Source organism: Podarcis cretensis, assembly GCF_951804945.1.
Source record: "Podarcis cretensis genome assembly, chromosome: 1".
In the NCBI taxonomy this organism is placed as follows: Eukaryota; Metazoa; Chordata; class Lepidosauria; order Squamata; family Lacertidae; genus Podarcis; species Podarcis cretensis.
The window spans coordinates 114,263,247-114,280,738 of NC_137170.1; the positions used below are offsets into that span (position 1 = coordinate 114,263,247).

The window sequence follows — 17,492 nt, forward strand, 5'->3', positions numbered from 1 at the left end:
ACCTGGTTAGTGGGGTAGAAGTGGAAGGATCATTAGGCGTGAGTGATCATGCTCTTCTGAAGTTTACTATACAGCGGAAAGGAGCAGCCAAGCATACTAGGACTCAATTTCTTGACTTTAAGAAAGCCGACTTCATAAAACTTAGGGAAGTGCTGGGTGAGATCCCATGGACAGTAATACTAAAAGGAAAGGGAGTTCATGATGGCTGGGAGTTTGTTAAGAGGGAGATAGTAAAAGCACAACTTCAGGCAATACCAATGAGACGGAAACATGGAAGGTGCCTAAAGAAGCCAGGGTGGCTATCTAAAGAACTTTTAACTGAGTTAAGATTAAAAAAGGATGTGTACAAAAAATGGAAAAGGGGGGAAACCACCAAAGAGGAATTCAAACAAATAGCCAGCACGTGTAGACACAAAGTCAGAAAAGCTAAAGCACAGAATGAACTCAGGCTTGCTAGAGAGGTTAAAAACAACAAAAAAGGCTTTTATGGGTATGTTCGTAGCAAAAGGAAGAACAAAGAAACAGTGGGGTCACTCAGAGGAGAAGATGGTGAAATGCAAACAGGGGACACAGAAAGGGCTGAACTCCTCAATGCCTTCTTTGCCTCAGTCTTCTCCAATAAAGAAAACAATGCCTGACCTGAAGAATTTGGAGTAAATGATTCAGCAGAGGAAACACAGCCCAGAATAACTAAGGAGATAGTACAAGAATACTTGGCTAGTTTAGATGTATTCAAGTCTCCAGGGCCAGATGAACTGCATCCAAGAGTATTAACAGAACTGGCAGATGTGATCTCAGAACCACTGGCAGTCATCTCTGAGAATTCCTGGAGAACAGGCAAAGTCCCGGCAGACTGGAGGAGGGCAAATGTTGTCCCTATTTTCAAAAAGGGGAAACGAGAGGACCCAAATAATTACCGCCCAGTCGGTCTGACATCAATACCAGGGAAGATTCTGGAGCAGATCATTAAGCAAACAGTCTGTGAGCATGGAGAAAGGAATGCTGTGATCACCAATAGTCAGCATGGATTTCTGAAAAATAAGTCATGTCAGACTAACCTGATCTCATTTTTTGACAGAATTACAAGCCTGGTAGATGAAGGGAACGCAGTGGATGTAGCCTACCTTGATTTCAGCAAGGCATTTGACAAGGTGCCCCATGATATTCTTGTAAAGAAGCTGGTAAAATGCGGTCTTGACTATGCTACCACTCAGTGGATTTGTAACTGGCTGACTGACCGAACCCAAAGGGTGCTCATCAATGGTTCCTCTTCATCCTGGAGAAGAGTGACTAGTGGGGTGCCACAGGGTTCTGTCTTGGGCCCGGTCTTATTCAACATCTTTATAAACGACTTGGATGATGGACTCAAGGGCATCCTGATCAAATTTGCAGATGACACCAAACTGGGAGGGGTGGCTAACACCCCAGAGGACAGGATCACACTTCAAAACGACCTTGACAGATTAGAGAACTGGGCCAAAACAAACAAGATGAATTTTAACAGGGAGAAATGTAAAGTATTGCACTTGGGCAAAAAAAAATGAGAGCCACAAATACTAGATGGGTGACACCTGGCTTGAGAGCAGTACATGTGAAAAGGATCTAGGAGTCTTGGTTGACCACAAACTTGACATGAGCCAACAGTGTGACGCGGCAGCTAAAAATGCCAATGCAATTCTGGGCTGCATCAATAGGAATATAGCATCTAGATCAAGGGAAGTAATAGTGCCACTGTATTCTGCTCTGGTCAGACCTCACCTGGAGTACTGTGTCCAGTTCTGGGCACCACAGTTCAAGAAGGACACTGACAAACTGGAACGTGTCAGAGGAGGGCAACCAAAATGGTCAAAGGCCTGGAAATGATGCCTTATGAGGAACGGCTAAGGGAGCTGGGCATGTTTAGCCTGGAGAAGAGGAGGTTAAGGGGTGATATGATAGCCATGTTCAAATATATAAAAGGATGTCACATAGAGGAGGGAGAAAGGTTGTTTTCTGCCGCTCCAGAGAAGCGGACACAGAGCAATGGTTCCAAACTACAAGAAAGAAGATTCCAGCTAAACATTAGGAAGAACTTCCTGACAGTAAGAGCTGTTCGACAGTGAAATTTGCTGCCAAGGAGTGTGGTGGAGTCTCCTTCTTTGGAGGTCTTTAAGCAGAGGCTTGACAACCATATGTCAGGAGTGCTCTGATGGTGTTTCCTGCTTGGCAGGGGGTTAGACTCGATGGCCCTTGTGGTCTCTTCCAACTCTATGATTCTATTATTCTATTAAACTGTTATAACAAAAGGGGGGAACACTATGGAAAATCGAATAGAATTTTTTCGCTTTCCAGCGCCATCTGGTGTTGCATGTTTATAATTCATTCAAAATGCTGTTTTTGGACTAATGTAGCTAAGTCCCATATGTCCCTGAGGAATTAAGTTATAGTTTGAGAAAACAAGAGACTTGTGTAGTGTCTGTGTAGAGTTTCATATTCACACAGAACTGTACAAATATCATTCCTCATGGCAACCCTCAGTGATAGTAAATATAGTTATGAGTTTTCGGGTGTGGGTGTGTGTTAGGCTGAATGCTTGGCCCCCATTCTAATTCTTGGAATAGCCAGGCTAGCTTCCTGGTGAGGTGATAGCCTAGGTAATGAGCCATTACTGGAATAAATGAAGCGGCTCAGCATCAGAGGCAAAATGGGTAGACCCCCTCCATCAACTGGCTGATAGAAAGACAAAGAGAGGAAGTGGGGTGGGGATGAGCTAGAAGCGGGAAGCAACAGGCTGGAAAGCCATAGCAACAGAGCCATATCTGATTTCTGCTTGAATCCAAGGCTATGGGAGAAAATACTGCTTTGGGTTGTTGATTCTGTGAACCCCTCTGTCATAGGCTCAGGTTGCATATAAATAAACCATGTGTCATAAAGACACCACAGTCTCTGCTGTGCCACATTCCAAAGGGAAATATGAACCCCTGGAATCTCGGAGATTGGGGTGGCATGCAGCAATATAATCCATTTAAGGAATGGTGAAATTATGAGCAGAGAGGGCTTGTTCTTCCCATCTTTGTGCTTCTTCAAAATGGGAGCTTCCCACGGGGGCCATGTGTGAGCCTCCATTTCAAACATGTCAACGCAGCTTGAAAACAGGGAGCATGACTCAGTTTTACTTTCTGCCCAGGTGTCTAATTACTCTTTGTATAAGCAGTTCAATAATAAAATCTTCTAAAATGACAAAATTGCTTATCTTAAAATGCCTCAAAATACCATCTGGTGAGTGACTGATTTAATTATTTTTACAGGAAAGTAGTTACAAGAGATAGCTCAGTCTGCTAGAATGTGGTGCTGATAACGCCATGGTTGCAGGTTCGATCCCTGTAAGGGATAGCTGCATATTCCTGCATTGCAGGGAGTTGGGCTAGATGATCCTCAAGATTCCTTCCTGTTCTATGATCTATGAATATTTGGAGCCCTCCTATTGTTGTGGACTACATTTCCCATTACCTTGGGCTACTGGCTAACTTCACTGGGACTGATGGGAGCTGTAATCCACAACCTTCCTCTTTCAATGTGCCCTTTATGTAGAAATCTTTCCCAGTCTGTTTTTGTGTTAGAGCTGTTGTGTGCCCAGCTGCAGAGTGAGTAGGAAAGGACCAGATACTTCACATTCACTGGGTAAGATCTAGAGAGCTTTTTATACGTATGAAAGCCATTCCAACTCACACTTGGAGTCTCCTGCTACTGCTGCTGCTTCTCACGGAGAAGGTGGTGGAGCATGTGACTTGTATGCAGTGCTTTTTTCAAGAAAAATAGGTGCCAGAAGTCACCTCAAAGCTCTTATAGTAAGTCACCAGGAGACTCAGGGCAGCCCTGAACAGATGCCGGTGTGACGATGGCTGCATTCACCACTCACGCAGGTGCTAAAAATCACAGCAAGCTGGTTTGGGGGTTCGCTCCCTGGTTCTGGTGCAGGTCAAATAAATGCGCCCCACCTCCCTCTTTCTTAGATTCAGGCGGACGGCAAGGGCAACTCAGAAGGGTCCTTACACAAAGTTGTGTGTGAGAAAAGGATGGAAGAAAAGGAAATACAAGTTGGCCTCGCCCCATAGCTTGGCCAATCGCTGCTAGGAGCGGGCTGGAGTCATAGATCTTTTAAAAAAGTGTAGGATTCACGCACGCTGGCCAGCTACTGCTCTGACTTGAAATGTTCATTTGGGGCGTCTCAGAAGTATGTAAAGGCAAGAAGTGGGCAGGGGAGCCCTGGCCCATGATGGCACCCACCTGAGAGGTGCTGGAACTGTGTTCTGGCACACTCTGGCTGGAAAAAAGCACTGCTTGCCTACGGAAGGTTGGGCTGGGAGAGGCCCTTGTCTCAAACCTTGCAGAGCTGCTGCCAGTCTTGATGGAGACAATATCCAACTCAGTATAAGGAAATTTCTGATGCATCTCCATATGCAGCCCTCCAAACCACATCCTGTGTCATTGTGCATGTGTGTTTGTGTGTCCTAACCCTCAGGAGCAGCTGCTTTGGGTGATCACAATGGGCTGCAGGGTGGAAGGAGGAGGCAGGAAATCCCCATCGCGAAAGCATAGCATGGCTCTTAATTCTTTTTGTCCTTTTATTGAAGAAAATGAACTTGGAAGTGTGACAGTTGTGAGGTTATTTCCCCCTGTTACAGATCCTATTTCCACACTTCTGCTTCTCGGGCACAGCAACATTTTTTTTCCTTTGCACTTAAATCTTCATGAAAACAATTGCATGTAAATGGATGTTCTAATAATATGTTGATTAAAAATGCATTAATTTTACATCACCAAATCATCATCATTAGTTGAAGCCCAATACACTACAAAATGCCTAATTTTTCTTCAGCCGTTTTGCATTTGTTGGTAACTGAGATTAACACGGCACTGAAAAAGCTCATTACGCATTCCTAGAGATTTTCTTTTGTTAATTTGTCCCAAAAAAGACCATACATTTAATCAATTTTCCACACAAAAGCTATGCTAAAGTGCTGCTAAACTATCACTAATTAAACCAGCTGTATCGGAAAAGGGAAAGGTTTGTTTCTGTAACAGATATAGTGCTCATTTCATGAGCACAGCGTTTCATTTCTGCTTTGGGTTTCCGCTTGCAGCTGGAGAGAACAGAAGAACAACATGGGAAGTGCTGATGGCAATTGCGAATGCTGCTCCATTTATTGAAATCTCACCATTTGAGAGGTCACTTTCTTTAGAGCTTCAAATTGCATAAGAACAGCAGGAGAGCCTGCTGAATTGAACGAATGGCCCAACTAGTTCAGCAACTGAGTCTCACAGCAACCAATCAGTTCCCTCTCGGAAACCTGTAAGCTGGACCTGAACACAAGAGCACTCTCTCTTCCTTTGTCAAGAGGATGAAGCTACTTTTTCACAGAGAAGTTGCTTCTTCCCTTTATAATTTTGGTTGCCCTTTTATTGTCACTCTGCAATTTTGTTTTTAAGGGAAGGCGACCAGAACTGTAACAGTATTCCAAATGTGGTTGTACCATAGGTTTAACAGCATTATGATATTAGTTTAATTTTCCACTCCTTTCCTAATGATCCCTAGTGTGGAATCTTTTTCACAGTTGTCATACACTGAGTTGACATCTTCAGTGAGCTAACTACCAGAACCCCAATATCTCATTGCTAGTCAGTCATATATATATATATATATATATATATATATATATATATATATATATATATAATATATATATATATTTGCCTTGACATGCAACATTGAATTGCTTCTGTTGTTTCACTACCCTTTCCTCAGTTTGGTTAGGTTCTTTTGGAGCTCTTTGCCATCTCTTTTTGTTTTAAAAATCAATAACTATTAAGTTTCAAAAACCTGGACCACCTCACTGCTCACCCCTAACTCTAGTTAATTTAGTAACCAGTTAAAAATCACAGGTCCCAATATTCATCCTTGTGGGTCTACTTTCTACATGCCTCCATTTGAAGAACAGTCCATTTATTCCTACTGTTTCCTGCTACTTAACTAATATTCCACATGGCTCTGCTTACTGTGTTTGTAAGTCACTTTGTCATTTTACTCAAAGTGACTCAAAAATGACTCAAATAAGTAAGTTACTACTGGAAATATGAGAAGAAGCATAACCCACACTTCTCTCATGGCTTCCCATGAACACCTGAAACCATTTATAGATTAGAGTCTTATCATCATGATTACTGCACCCATTGGTGGAGAGACAGGCTGTACATTGATAAGCTTATCTTATTGCATGTAGCAACAATTTCTTTCCACTTTCCTGAAATAACTGTACATACTTTCCCTCCCAGTCCTATTGTGTCTGCTTCTACATCATGAATGACCACTTTAATGTAACATCTTTCCTCTTTAAAGAAAAATGGGCATCTCATTCAAATTGACTTTGCTGAAGTGTCCTCCTATTGTGTCTCTTTTTTGTTATTATTGTACGGCAGACAATTGTTGAAATTTGTATTCAAACATGTACCCATTGTGCACTCCTGTAGATAGTTGAGAATGGTTTTGCATCTATTCAGAGTATACCATCTGAACAATGAGAGATTTCAGTTTGCTTTAATATATATTGGGTGTCATTTGATAGGTCAGACTGTAGATGCCATACAAAATACTGTGCCTTGGAAGATTTTCTAAATGACCTGGGGAGGATCTGCTTTCAAAATGGCATTGCCATTCAAAACCTGAAGACACGCTCAGTCCCCTTTTATCTCTGTTTTGGAAGAATGTGAGCCTGGTGTATTATTTTGGAGCAGGGGAAAGGCTGTACCCTGCTAAGACAACGAAGATGTTTTTGACACTTAGAGTTAATGATATCATAGAGGGCAAATGTATGATGAGGAGCTCTAATAGAGATGAACAGGCATCTCCTCTGAAGATTAGTGTGCGGGGTGAGAATTTGAAATTAATGGGGTGGGGATTGGCTTAAATTACTTAGGATGTAGCTGAGTTGGTAGCATTTGCTATTTTCAGGTGGAATCCAGTTCCATGCTGGGAAATGCGTATTGCACAATTAGATGATTAAGAGGTCTTGTGCAAGAAGCCCACATCCACAAAATCTCAGACTTTGTGATAAGGAGAGGATGGTGGCAATTCACTGTAAAGTGTGGGATAACACTTGTTTTAACATGGTGTCATCTAACCTCCCCACAAACAAATGAGACCAAAAGATAATTAAATAGCCAATATCATCTCATCTCCCTGCAAACATATCATATGGAGCAAGGTTGTCTGTATTATGGATGTGACCCTCTCTTGTCCCTCTCAGCCTAACTAGAATTTAGATAAGGTCTCTTGAGGAGCAGGCATGATGGAATTGGGAGAGGAAGGTAACTTAGACCTAAGCCATATAGTAAGTGCTACGTATTTTGTGATTTTAATATATTACCCTGTTCCTCTGGGATGGGATGGACTGAAACTCAAATTGATGCACATGAAACTGTCCATCTGAGAACATCTGTTGTTATACATAAATGTACAGCACTCATTACTGTTGTCCCAGTTGGTTGGGGAAAAATTAGTTGTACATCCCACTGTGGCAGTTAGAAATCTCTGTGGGGACAGTTAATTTGGGCTGTTTATACTGACAGAATAGACGAGCATATTCCAAGAAAGCTAAATGGCCTTTGATGCTTCCAAAAACATGTTGGGTAGTTCACATGCCCCTGGTGGAGCAGCCAATGTCAGAAATGCTGGTTTCCAGTTATAGGGAAGGTCCCTCCTCATGGGCATGGACTTTGATATATAGAAGGTGATTTTGTTAAGGGCAATGCTGGGTGGGTAAATACCACACAACAGATGGATTGTGAACTGTCATTTGTCATAGCACTTAAGTTTTCTTGTTGCAGAACTGCAGCAGAATGTCTAAGGATGATGGGTGTCTTAGCAAAAAACAACAGCCAATCTTGGCTGTGAGTCCTGGAAGACCTGCTGTTGTTTATGTTAATTTTTTGGATCTTCCTTTTGGATCTTCTGATTTATGTGGTTTGGTTGTGTACAATTCAATGGTTTGTTTCTTGTTTATTACGACTTTTGTTATGTTTGTAGTTTTGCATTTTTTTAAATATGTTGTAAGCTGACTTGGGCATGGTTTTAACTTTGGAAAGGTGGCATACAAATAAAATGATTGATGATTAATAGGGACAAAACATGCTTACTAGAGGAAATTCATTACGTTCAAGGGATAATAGCTGGATGAGAGGTGTCACCTGCATTAGATTTTTGCATTTGTTCTGGGAGATTAATTAGGCATGCATTAAATGTTATCGCCCATGTGAAGGTCTATGTTTTAGGTCACCACAGGGAAATCCCCCTATACAACCACCAATATGGTGGGGTGCTGTGAGGGTTGGCAGGAACTTTGAGGACTTTCCCTGAATATATGATACATAGCTTCCTTTGATTATTCATGCAATCTTGGCTCAGAGAAAATCCAGACCTATCATCTCAGGGCATGTGCAGACATCCAGCCAAACTGAGCTGCTTGAGAACAGCAGACTGCCCATGAAGGATATATGAATGGTGGAAAAGGAAATGTAAGGGAGTTTTCAAGTGTGAAACTTAAAGGGTTACACAACACTGTTACCAGTTTGCAAACACACAGTGCACACACAGCAACAATGTACATTCATTACATGCACATGTGTGTGTATATCTGAATTGCCCGTGTGCATGCACACACACATGCACACATACACAGAGTGGTAGAATGTTTGTTCCTCTTTGAAAATGCTAATTTAAAACTTTGCTGCACGCTTTAAGTATAAACTGGCTTGACAGTAGTTGCACCATCTGGTAGCCCTTCAGGGATTTTCTTTTCCTTTTTTATTTAAATATGCACTACCAAATACTGGAAGAAGCAAATCAGATGGAAATGCAATAAAAGGCAATTCAAAACAATGTGATCTCTTTATCAAATATGGCAAAAATTAGAAGACAAACATCTCCAGGGCACAACAGTAAATGAACCATAACTGGAACAGAAAAAGATAGAATTTAAACTCACTACTGAATATTACTGAATTTAAACTTGGTATAAATATGTTGCTAAAGCTGCAAACAATGTCTGGTTTCATTACAACTAGAAATGTGTGTTGTTTTACAGTTAGTATGGAAGCAGACCCTCTTGAACAATCTTCCTTAAACTCATTATTCTCTGTTAGCATCATATGTATTACAGGAACATTCTCAGATGTCCTCTTTCTCACATTCAGGGCCCTGTGGTATGTTTATGCTGTTCTCTGTTTAGCCCATTTTCCAGCTGTTTTATATGTGAAGCCCCCAGTGAATTTAGAAGCCCTACTCATTACTTGAAAATCCATCAGCATGTAATTTATTGAGAAATAAATTTTGTAATAATTAAGAGCAGAATTATAAACAGAACACCAAACCCTGAGAATTGCAGGTGACCTGGATTACTTTTAAATACACAGTTGGAAAATAATAAGCATGATTAACAAAAGGATATTAGCTTGTAAATATTTCTCAGATAGCTTTATAAACTTAGGTTCCAGGTCCTAGAATCTTCCTTTCTCTTCCCATGCCCTCATTTCATCCTTCTCAGGTGTAACACTTGGAATGCTAAGACTGTTAAAGGCAAAATGACATATTGTACTTCACTGGGTTTTAGTAACAGACAAGATGCAATCATTCTGTTTAGTGATATGCTTCTTCTAAAGAAGACTATGACGCTCAGAAGTGTCACATTTTAAATCTAGGGACTTGGTGTTAATGCCATATTGTATCTGTATCTGTATCAGTGTTAGTTTCGAGATTCAGTACTCTGATCGTCGATTCTTTAAGCGCTGCTGAGGAGTGTTCCATATCTTTCCATAGACTTTATCACAGAATCACAGAATTGTAGAGTTGGAAGGAACAACGAGGACTGTCTGGTCCAGCCACCTGCAATGCAGGAATCTTTCACTCAACCTGGGGCTTGAACCCATGACCTTGAAATTAAGAGTCTCATGCTGTAATGCATGAGCTATTGCAGTTCAAACCATATGACACACAGCAGCAAGTGCAATTCATTTGCTGCGTCCTAAACAGACATTGATTTACAAAATGCAACTGAGAGTGCTGCTGAGTTGGGTGGGGGCTTTTGAGTTCATAAGTGAGGAAACCTTGGATAACTGAAGTCGCAGAAGAGACTCCTTCATGACAATTAGCAGTTGTCACATTGGGAGCCCTAATGGCAGTTGGCACCTTGAATTCACTATGTATTCAGATGAGCACGATTATCCAGAGCTCTGTGTTAAAATCAGATGTGTTGTGTTGTTGCTGGTACAATTGTTGGCATCTCAACTTAAAGCAGGGATGGGGCATCTGTGATTTCACAGATCTTGCTGGACCACAACCCCCAACATCACTGATTGTTGGCCATACTGACTGGGGCTGAGTCCAACAACATCCAGAAAGTGACGTCTTCCCTATCCCTGAATCAAAGGCTCTTCAGACTTGCTCTCTGCAACCTTCCTTGAAGGGGAAGGCCCCTTGGTGATAGGAGGCAGCATCAGAGGTGGCTCCATGGTTGAAAGCATTGGACTAGGGTGTCAGGTGTCATAGGGTTGGGACTCTTTTTTGACAGCTCATTTGGTCCTTCCTGGGATCCAGATCTCCAGTTCTCAGCCAGCTGAGTCTCTCTTGCAGTCTCAATTCCACCTCCCCTCCCTTGTTGGGACCTGTCCCTTGCTGTCCCCTTGTTGTTCTTGGCAAGTCCTCTGTTCACTCTGGTGCCCCGTGAGAATAGGACACTCACTAGGATGGCGTTGCCAATACAAAGGCACTGTCTCCTGAGTGTTCTGCAGTTTCCAGTGCCTACACGCAGCCATGGTTTGTCATTGACTTGCTGCAGAGCCTAGTTTGGGATTAATGAAGTGATTCTTCATCTCATTTACTACATTGAGTCAACATTCCAGTGTGTCTATGGAATTACTTTTGCATGTCCTACCATTTTTTGTTTTTTCTTGTTTTTACAGTTTGCCTTCTTATTTTCATTTGTCTAATCTATATATCATCATTACTACAATCTCTTTATTAGTGTGTTAATCCTTTGGTCTTCCAGTTTCAGGCCTACATGTTACCATTAATTTTAAACACACAAATGTCTCCAGGTGGCATTTCTACTACTTGTGGCTGCCTTAATTTACACTTTTAAAGCCTTTTTAAAAAAAAAAACAAACCCCTTTTCCTCCTGTTGGTAATCATTTACAATTGGAATCTTGTACTAATGACTCCAGACTTGAAAATCCTTTTTTCCTTTTGCTTAAGCCATTTGCAAGCTTGAAAGGATCAGAGAAATGTGTGTGAGAAGCTCTTGATTGCATTAGAGGGCCAAGGCATTGCTCTTTCTGCAAAAAGCAAATGACCTGATCACTGCATCTCACATATGTTTTGGTTCGGCATAAAAAAGAAAATGAGATAATACAATAAGAACAACACTTGATCACTTGCTACAGAAGCACATTGCCATTTGATTCTATTGTTTCCTCTACCTATGAGGTTAAAAATTGCCTATTGAAATCCAAGTAAGGTTTTTAATTGGAGGGCTGCTTCACCTTTAAGAGTTGCAGAAATGCAGCTCCATACAAGTGAAGGGTTCACATTATATTTTTGCTAACCATGCAGATTTTTTCATCTTATCAGTGCAATAGAAATGCAGATACTCATGTACACACTGACGTGCAGCATAAATTAATAATGCAGGGTTTTAAAGAATAAAAGCTTTACTGAATTAAAATAAACTTCTTCATAAACATGGTTACAAACAGTTTGACTGAGATTACATACTGACTCTGTTCACAACCGAAGCAGACAGACTGTGCCTGAAATCTTACAGAGAGCACAAAGTGAAACTGGCTGCTAAGTCACATGTCAGAGTGACTCAACAGTTAGCAGTTAGGCCTGAACAACTTCAGTAGGCCCAAATGATTGTGCAGTCCCAGCACTTCCCAGCACTTGCTTTGCTGCTTCTGCTCTCATGTGTCTTTGTCACATAACACACACATGTTTATATTAGTTTTTTGGGGGAACCCCCCTAGACCCTAGAAATTAATAAATGACAGGATATTTGGGATGAGAAGGGATAAATACCAGCTGCAGAGGAATTCCTGAGCTAGCCTATGCAAAATGACCTGGCCAACCTAGGACCATTAAGAAACAATATGGCGCCATTGAGAACCATTGACAGTGCAGGAGAACTGTCCTTCCCCCTAAGGTATGAACAGAGTCTGGGGGGTTGGAAGCTTGCCAGGGTAACTAGATGTGAGGTGACAGAAAAAGAGTCTTTTAGCAAGATGTTCTGGTAAGAAGAACAAGGAAGAAAGACTGGGGTCCATCTTGGGCAGGCTGGCTGCTTGCTGGCTGGGGGTGATGACTCGGATTCCAGGGTTACACTGCTGTGGAGTACAAGGACTGTGCTGTAAGATCTGGACTCCCTCCATACAGACTGAAGGTGTAAATAGATGAATAAATTGTATTTCTTAAAGCCACGGCAGTCTCTGTCGTGTCTCAATTCTCCAAAGCAGGCATAGGCAAACTCAGCCCTCCAGATGTTTTGGGACTACAACTCCCATCATCCCTAGCTAACAGGACCAGTGGTCAGGGATGATGGGAGTTGTAGTCCCAAAACATCTGGAGGGCTGAGTTTGCCTATGGCTGCTCCAAAGGAACACAAATTCTGGGTGAGTGCCTGGAATCCCATGGGCTCTTGCCACTGCTAGGCAGAGAGAGGGGGAGACACCCAACTTTTATAACAATATAATAATCAGATCTGTGTGGTGAATCAATAGCTAACCAAATGGAGGGGGGAGTCTCCTGATAGAAATTCTAAAACAACAGCAGGAAGACGGTCAATCACATAGTTGATAGGCTTCACAACTTTGTCCTCAGAAAAATATACCCACTGAACACTTTTAAAGTTAATACAAAGGGTAATGCAAAACATCATTTATTTGTTAAAACTATTTCTGTACCACCTGTCATGTAAAAACAACACAAGGCAGTGTAGAAAAATATTCAAAATTAGGTTAAACCTTATTTATCAAATAAATAAGGTATTTTTTAATTGAAAATGATATTTCTTTTTACTGACTGCTCCCATATGTAGCCCTCTGTCATGCCAAAAGATTTTTGTCTCTAGCAAACCCTCCCCCCCCCCACATTTGTCCTTGACAATGGTTCACAACCATATTTTCACTCTGACCCTGCCCACTTGTATTTAGTGGGGTTGCCATATGTCTGGAACATAGCTGGCAATTGGCCATCAGAAGCAGTGTCCAGGTGGAAATCGCTGAAATGTCCGGGAAAATCAGGATGTATGGCAACCCAAGTTGAGGTTTTTCCTAGGTTTTTCAAAAAATAAAATAAAGCTCAAACCCTATATTTAGCCACACCTACCTTGACATGTGGTCCCCTCCGCCCAAGAAACATCATCACCTCTGATGTATACAGTAGGCGGTATATGTTCTAGCAAAATCAAAAGTTAAGCTTAGCCATTTTGGGGATTTATACACACATACATATGGGAAGCAGGGAAGCTGATATATATTTTATACTTCTCCGCCCCCTCCAAGTGGCTAATAGCAGATTGGGGGGAGAGGACAATTTAAATTCGGGGGAAAGACTGGGATGAAAGGCTGAATCACTTCTCCCCAGTGCCATGACTCTGATTCAGTTTGCCTTTGAGCCTAAAAAAGAAAAAAGAAGATCAAAGCCATTAACTGACCTGTGATCAGATTTTCTATGTTATGCCTAGGCTGGCCCAACTGCAAGAAGAAATAATCATGTTTTATGTCTGCAGTGTGAAACCACAAGCCAGGTGAGATTTTTACCTTGAACTTCTCTGCTCTGTAGTGATGTTACTTCTGGGGAAAAGCAAGCAGTAGATTTCATCTACGGGTGTGTAGCAGTGCATGAGAAACTTCTGCAGTTTACTTTACGCACCAGTGTTGTCAATTGCACTTATTCCGATTATTCCGTTTCAATGAGACAGACATATCATTCAAATATACAGCTAGCTATGTGTGCTGAAGTATGGCAGCCATAATGTTCATGTTGCTTCAGCTGGGTTTGAGGTCCTATGTTGTTTTTTTGTGGAAACAGTGCAGTGTATAGTGTGTTCATATCTTGACCTTGCTCCAAAGCCTGTTTACTCATAAGAAAGTGTCACTGATATCAGCAGGACCTACTTAAAGTAAATATCTCTTTTAATACCCTTGGGTGCAGCTCATGAGGCCCTGGAGATATGAATTCATTTAAAGCAGCTAGGTGTTCCCTCACCGCCTCTTGGGCTGCAGCTCCATCTGTGCATCATTTATTCTGTTATCACCAGGTTGAACACTGCTTTCGTTTTGGGTGAAGACACAGGCAAAGTAGAAGTGGAGCAGTTCTTCCTTCTCTCTGCCTTCTCTCTGTCACCCAATAGCATTTATCCATCTCCACACAGAGGATCTCCTGTTTGTCCTTCCTCTTGCTTCAAACATAGCTGAAGAAACCTTTTAGAAATTATTTTTAAACTCTCACCATTCTGAGCTCATGCTGAATTTTGGTCTGCCTAAGCTTCTCCCTGCAATTGTTGACTACTTGTGTAACCATAAGCTTAAAATACAATGAAAAGAAACTTTCCCCTAAGAGTTGAATCCTGGCCAAGTTGATAGATTGAAAGCTAAAGAGTACCAGAGCCTACCAAAATTCCTCTTTGATCATTACTATGGAGAGGAACAGAAAGCTCTGCAATTTCATTTTGCTGATCCTCTTCCAGTTGTTGGTTACGGAGAAAGCTGCCACATCTAATTTTATTTGTGTAGTCCTTCCATTTGCATGAAAGGAGATAATGTAAACGAAGAGGAGGGAAAAACACTCCGGAGGATGACAAGTTCAGATTGCTAGCAGAAGCGAGCCAATTTGTTATTCATTAAATGCTAATGAACTCAGCACCCATGTTTTATTTGTTGTACCTCGCTTCAGACTATGATGGTCATGAATCACAGTCAAAGTCCATGATAAACAAACATGTCAAAACAAGGCTTCCCTATAGCACAATGTGTCAGTCCTCAAATTCTAGGGAGCAGAGAGAGCCACGACCTTGGAACCCATTGTGATGTTACCCATAGCTGCTCTTTTTAGGAGACTACTGTGGCACGATTTGGCTAAAATGGGAATAAATGAGGAGGGTGGGTATAGGGCCCCCTGTCTTCCACCAGTTCCAGTGAGTACCAGCCACCACTGTAGATATGTTATAACCATGGGGTAGAAAATTGTCTACATAAAAAGAATAAATAAGCATCCCTATCCCTGGAGTGGGCTTTCTCCTTCAGAGCCTCAATGCCCGCTCTGGATAGCAGCTGTAAGCCATATCTGATGGGCAAATGGGCCTCTGCAAGGGCAAAAAAATTCCACTTTTTCTTCTATGTGGGGATTGCCTTCATGTGCCTCCCTAAGTGATATTTGTTCCTTTTTTGTTAGAGTCAGGGCCATTTCTGCCAATTGGCTCCTCTGAGTACAGTTTGCCGTCTTTTTATATGGCTGTCCCTATTTAGGTTATTAAGCATAATCTTATTGCTAGTAAGCAACCTAATGTTAAACCATTTAGCCTCTCCTAGATTACATCAGTGAAATGAGGACTAATATGGGAAATTAATAATACAGCAAAGCTTTCATGTTCTGCTAATATAGGTATGTCATTCATGCCAGCTGGCTCTCATTTAGTCTTGTTGTGAAAATGAACAGGATGGAATGCTTCAGAAACAGGAAGGCTTTGGATATCCTTCTCAGTCACTTAACAAACACATCATTTTTGAATTCAGTAGCCTACCAGACTGCAAACAATAATTGACAATTAATAATGAATTATTAATATATCATTACTGTTATTATTATTTCTGTTCTCATCTTGAATCTAATCACTGAGTTGGGTTTTGCTTTTCTATATTTCACTGAAGGAGGATTAAGTGATCCAAAACAGAAATCATTTATAAATGAATGTTTAGTCCAGAGAAAGGAAGAAAGGAATATATTTTTAAACATGTAAATAGGGCATCTAAAGATGAGGGCCAATTGTTCACCTTGTCGATCAAGTACAGGAAGCAGTGGGTTTTAGCCTTCTTTCCTATTACAAGGATTATGTAGATTGCAAATCTGAAAGACTAATTTATGCATGAAATAATGGTTCTCTAATTTGCATTTGTGAAAACTGAATATGTTCCATTCATAATTGTTATTTATATAAGTTTGAAAGTTAATCATGCAATGATGTGATAATTTCATATTTCCTGTATTTATGGAATGCTTGTAGTTCATAAATATAAATGGTGATATTATCTGCATATCAACTGCAAAATTCAGTGGATGCCTGCATTAAAATTCATATGTAGATACATAAGAAATGGTGTTTGTTCATTCACTTTTCACAAATGAATTTCCCCCCTATTACTTATCATGGTAATAGCACTGGCCCACAACGTGTTTGTAAATGACCCCCTACCATGTTTTGAAAATTAATAGGCAGTATCTATTTTCTCATTGTGCTAAATTATATTATTATATTATATTATATTATTAAAAACTAACAAAAACCAAATTCTTAGGACAATGTTTTCATAAAAGTTCTACAAAGGCAAGTTTCTTACCCAGGGTCCCTAGCTTTCAAACTGATTGCTCACAAAAGACATGGGAGGGAATGCCATTTCTATTTTCCCACCCGAAAAGGGTAAAATCTGTCCTTGTGGCAGAACTTTTGCTCTTATCTTTCTGAAATTTGGCAGGCTTTATCCTCTCAGAAGCGGCAGCCGTGATAACAATTTATATCCAATTCTTGCAAAAAATAAAAAAGAGACTTAAGAAACACACACATTAAATGCTTCCTACATGAAAACTCCTGGAGTTTTCTGCCTAAAATTTTGTTGGCTTAATCTATTCCACAGCAACTCTTCTGCCTGCAAATTTCATTCGCTTTTGTGCAAACTAAGTTATATTTTTAGATTCTCCATTATAGGCAGTAAGGATGAAACAAATCTTTGGATTTTCATTATTTGGACCTGAATAATGAATCAAATCGGAATGATATAGAATAGATCCAAAAGAAATTGGGCTGCTTCTGGATGCTGCATATCAGGCCAGTGCAGAGCTTGTCTGAGGCTCAGGGGAGGAGTCTTGTTAGCGTAAAGTTATAAACTCAAACAAAAAAAGCTGGCGGGCCCTAGCATCCGGCTTAGCTCTCCGGGGCCCAGGGCAAGTGTACCCAACTGCCCCCACCTCTGCACAGTCCTGCTGCAGATAGAGATACAAGGTGACTCATATGGTTGCTGAACACCCGTCATAAATAAAATGGGGAATGCAAAAAGGACAGGGAAAGAGAACTGTAGGAAGGGAGAAGTGTTGATACAATACTTCTGTTAACAACTGAAGTTATGCTGTTTGCCTAAGCATTTAACAGAGTGATCAGCTGGTTCATGCCATCAGGTTAATAGAGACAAATTGC

General features: G+C 41.0%; 1 long non-coding RNA gene across 1 annotated transcript in view; it reads left to right on the forward strand.

Moving 5' to 3' along the window:
• LOC307220518 overlaps positions 1-16,254 on the forward strand; it is a 99,432-nt gene extending 83,178 nt beyond the window's left edge. Inside the window, exons 5-6 of the long non-coding RNA XR_013840901.1 lie at positions 13,770-13,832; positions 14,775-16,254. This is a non-coding gene — a long non-coding RNA (uncharacterized lncRNA). The remainder of the gene's footprint in view (positions 1-13,769; positions 13,833-14,774) is intronic.
• Positions 16,255-17,492: the final 1,238 nt, after the last annotated feature.